The sequence below is a fragment of the Chanos chanos genome, chromosome 3 (assembly GCF_902362185.1).
Source record: "Chanos chanos chromosome 3, fChaCha1.1, whole genome shotgun sequence".
Lineage (NCBI taxonomy): Eukaryota > Metazoa > Chordata > Actinopteri > Gonorynchiformes > Chanidae > Chanos > Chanos chanos.
Genome location: NC_044497.1, coordinates 6592501 through 6597500, shown reverse-complemented (window position 1 = coordinate 6597500; position 5000 = coordinate 6592501). Strand labels below are relative to the sequence as shown.

The window sequence follows — 5000 nt, the reverse complement described above, 5'->3', positions numbered from 1 at the left end:
ATATTTTGGGACGCTGTAGCAGGCAGGGGCAGTTTCTTTCTTTGGAAATTCGGCTAATAAAATCTTACCATCATTTATGCACTTGTATAAATATGCAGTGATACGTTTGTGATGAAAGTATAAAACAATAGTCTACTCCTGAGTCAAAACAGTATTTATATTTCATAAATATGCATAAATATACATATACTTCAGCCTCACGGGCTGATGATCTGTTTCTGCACAGTAGTGGCGCAGTGAACTGCTGCTTTCATTGTGTAAATACAAATGCATTAGTGCGATCATAAATTACTTTAGCACCAAAACTAATCCACTAGTCTTTATGTACAGAGTACAATGGTGTCAGCGGGTGTTGGTTGCATGTAGTTTACATAGTATCGGTGAGCTGGTAAGACACCATCGCATTCAATGATTCGAAGCTGAATTCTAGATAAACTGGTCTCTGCAGCGTTCCATTAGCGATCGCCAGTGAGCGCCACAAATGAAACTAATGACAGCAATTTATCATGTAAAAACTCAGCGGCAAACAGATGCAACAGAGGAATGTACAGCGAGCTTAAAATCTTAAAAAAAAAAAGATCTTATTTAATAGTTTCGATTAGAATTAGGCTACGTCTAATTTAAGATTGACCATATGTGCGGTAAAGTCTCGAAACTTTCGTTAATCTATCAACAGGTGGTTTTTATCAGACTGCCAGATTTCTTTAGGCAGACTGAATCTTTTTTTTTTTTTTTTAATCTTATCGACTCTACTGGCCGAGAGAAAATATGTGAAATCGGAGAAAATAGCTGATCTGACGGCCAACGCCGCTGATCCGTTAGTAGCCTACTGATGGTCAATCACTCTGACAGCTGGTAAACCTCAATACTGGAGCTATGCAAGTAAACAACTCGCGGGTGTCCGAGTAAGATTCCTCTGCGATATGAAAAACTTAAGAATGAGGATGAGGATGCTTAGAGGGAAAAAAAACAGACTGCCTTGTTTCAAAAGAAAAGATTCTGTGGATTTGTTAAGGAACAAAAGACTTGTACTTGAAATTCCATGTTGCCAGTAGATAGCTTGAGATAAACGCCATTCTCACGCCAACACACCTCAAGCACAACTCCAGCCATCCCTAACGTAATTGCTCACGGTAGGTCGACACGTAGACTTCAACGCCCCACTTCGCATAAACATATCGTCAAAATCATCATGTACTCCTTCACATATAAGGTCTATTTCTTCTTTCTTTAGTTTATTTTCCTATCAGTTTAAACTCTTCTCCAGAGAGCTAACACTATAATTAATCTCTTAAAGATTGCAGGAAGGGTACAGAACATGGCTCGCGTGTGCATAATTAAGTAATATGTCATAAATATATAATACGCCGTTTGCCCAAAGCATACGAAGAACAGAGAACGGAGAGGCAGTAAACGAGAAGTTCTTGTAATCGATCCGGCTTTTGTTCGCACCAGCGCCAACTTACTCTGCTCCACTCTGCCGTGAATGCACCTACACCGACCTTTTTCGTATTGTTCTGCTCCCTACTCGCGTATCCTGAACTCTCGTATGCAACGCTGCAATAGTGTTTAAGTTACTTCAAGTAAAAGCTACTGTGCAAGATTCACGAGGCAAGTCATATCGTTCATATACCAAGTTAACGAGACTGTGCAGTTCAGCATTGCACGAGATCGCACGTTGAATCCACAACCACGCACGCATCAAATAAAACTTTCAAACAGACAAAAAAGAGAGAGAAAGCATGGAACGGTACCTTGCTCCCAACTCCGGACGCAGGTATGCACTCTTTCAGACTTGAAGACTGAGTATACGAGTGAATCAAGTGAATGAAGTAGATGTTGATTTAGAGAGCGCCATGACTGCGGCACGGAACTGAATGAAAGTAAGTTGGATTATGAGAGCGAGTGTGTGTGTGTGTGTATGTGGACACAGCAGTCCACCGCCCCCTCCTCTTTCTCTCTCTCTCTCTCTCTCTCTCCTTTTTTTCCCCTGCTTTCACGCGCACCTACATGTAAAACGAGCCCTGTCAGGCACTGACATCACGGGTCACTATAGTAACTCTTAACTCCTCCTTGCCCGAGCTCACCTGTCTGACAGGCTGCTCTCGAAAGGAAAAAAGTACTGTATTATCTTCATATCTAAAACTGTACACAGTTTCTGGGTCAGTTTATACCAAGAACAGAATAATCATCTTACTACCACTCAGATAAACAATCGATTTTTATCATTCAGCAGTAAACTATATGAGTCTTTCTAGTGTATCAGATAACATTCAATTTAGTGATAAACACTGTACAGAGAAAAGACAAAATCTTTTATCTTTCTAAACGTGAGATGAATATGTATGAGATAGGAAAACGTTTTTTAACTCGTCCATGAAAACAAAGAAAAACAACAACACAAAGCATGGAGCTGTCAAACCATATACAAGAGTGAGTGTCCCTGACTGTTCAACAGCTAATGATGGTAAAGTTATGACCACGAATAGATGCAGCAGCGTTTGACTATTAGTCTTTGTGATCTGCAGCTGGTTCGGAAACTTTGAAACGGGTCCAGATCGAACAGTAGGCTTCCTGAACAAAAGGCTTACGCAGCTAAACCCAATGCTGAAGTCTCTCACCTCATCTCTGCGACTCAGCAAGTCTGTTCAGTCCGATACGAGCCCTGTCAGTAACCCTGTTTTTCACTGGTCAGCAGTGTGCCCGGTCCAAAACCCGTCTGGCACCTCGCATCCAATCAAATTGCAGACCAGGCATGATCCACCCTGGCACGCGAACGCCGGACGGGACAGAGTAAGACAACAGTGCACAAACACGTCTCTCTTTATCACACAGGTGAGACATGTGAACTGTGGAGTCTGCATATGAGGACACGGTAAAAATAAATGTATAGCATTGTGGGGGTTTTTTTTTTTTTTTTTCCTACTTGAGTTCTGTTTTTAATGTTAACTCAGTGTGAAGCGGATTTTCTAAACAAATGCATTGTTTTGGGCTGTGAACCACCCTGATCACTTCACCCTGTTCCCTGAAAATCACAGTAATTTACATTGTAATCGGAGAGAAGGAGGGAGAGACAGAGGGAGGGAGAGATAAAGAGACAGAAAGAGACGGAGAAAAAAAAGGAGATGGACAGATAGATAGAGAGAAAAAGAGACAGAGAGAGAGAGAGTTTTACACCACAATATTTCTTATTACAAGGCATTCCACACCAACCACACACACACACACACACACACACACACACACACACGTGTGTCTGCACACACGCACACACACACGCACGCACACACACACACACACACTTTCACAAACACTTTAAGTAAACCGACCAATAACTCAGTCAGAGACTGCCAATCTTCTTCATTGTTCCCTCAAGTCCTTAAGGCCAGGTGAAGAGCCTTTTGTTTTTCAGCTCAAACACACACACACACACACACACACACACACATACACACACACACACACAGTGGGTCTAAGGAATGTTATTTGGCTTACCCCGGGGGGCAGTAAGGAGGGAGGGGGAGAGAGTTGGAAGGTTGGAACCTTTCCTGCTGTGTGTGTGGGAGAGAGAGAGAGAGAGAGAGAGAAAGAGAGAGAGAAGGAAAGGAAGAGAGGGAAAGGGAGACTATGAGTTTGTGTGCATATTAGTGTGCGTGTGTGTGCGTTTGAGAGAGAGAGAGAGAGAGAGAGAGAGAGAGAAAGAGAGAGAGAGAGAGAGAGAGAAGGAAAGGAAGAGAGGGAAAGGGAGACTATGAGTTTGTGTGCATATTAGTGTGCGTGTGTGCGTTTGAGAGAGAGAGAGAGAGAGAGAGAGAGAGAGAGAGAAAACCCCATCTACTTGAGCAGATACTATATGACAGTGTCTGTTATACAACAGCTGTATAATAATATTCTAAAGCATAAACATATAGCACCTCTTTAGAGAACAGAGGCAATAAAACCCACACCATAAGACGATCACACCGTTATCGTCAAAGTACAACAGCCCGCGCATTTATCACAACGGTAAAACGAGCTGTCCACACATAGAGCTCCGTCTGTTCACACTAGACCTAGTCTATATTAGACTACTCTTTTTGCCCACAAACACCTTCACATAGGAAAGAAAAGAAGAGAAAATGGGAGGACTTGATCAGGCTGAGAGGAGCCGAACCGTGACCGACTGATTTATGTGAAAGACATCGGTTTCGTCTCTGGCAACAAATAGAGGGAACGCTCCAAAACGTAGACTGTCATTTTACCCAGACACGGGAGAAAAAAGGAAATAACCGGTAAGAGAAGGGGCGAAATGAGAGGGTGACCTATTTTTACGGCAGTAAGCTCTTCGGGATGTATCGATTAACGGCGTAAATGAGAGCGCGTATTGGCGCGGATATATTTTCATCGTCACCCGCTTTGAGGTGCGCTAGTCGCTTTCAAACCGTCTGAAAACAAATGAAGCTCATTTACAAGCCCCATTAAGAGAAATAACAGTGACACACTTCATTTTACTCAGGCTAGAGGGACAGATAAGTGCAATTCATTAACGACGGCCTGAGAGTTACATTAGCTTAAAATAGCGTGCTCCTACGGCGCGACCAAAATACATCATTCACTGTGCTCAGTGTAAAAAAAAAAAAAAAAAAAATACATCAACATTGAGTTTATGTTTCTTGTTTAGTCGCTCTGGAGTTCCGGTAACATGTTCACCATTTCCAACTCTTCCAGTTCATTCTGGGGGACTCGAGTGTCCAAGGTGACCATTTGACGGGGTTTCACGCTTCTGGAAAACGTGTGTAAACCGTTCAGACAACCTGCAGTAACATTCAAACAGCTTACAAGTTGTCTTCAGACAGCGACATGTCGAAACTGAAGACTCACTCATCTACTCATTATCTAAGCCGCTTATCCTGATTAGGGTCGCAGGGGGTGCTGGAGCCCTGGACAGGTTGCCAGTCCATCACAGGGCAGACAAACACACTCATACCTAGGGGCAATTTAGTGTCTCCAGTTCACCTAAC

General features: G+C 42.8%; 1 protein-coding gene across 1 annotated transcript in view; it reads right to left on the bottom strand.

The window, feature by feature from the left end:
* The window catches only part of kiaa1217 (KIAA1217 ortholog), a 51242-nt gene that overhangs the window by 45253 nt on the left and 989 nt on the right, over positions 1-5000 (bottom strand). The window lies entirely within an intron of this gene.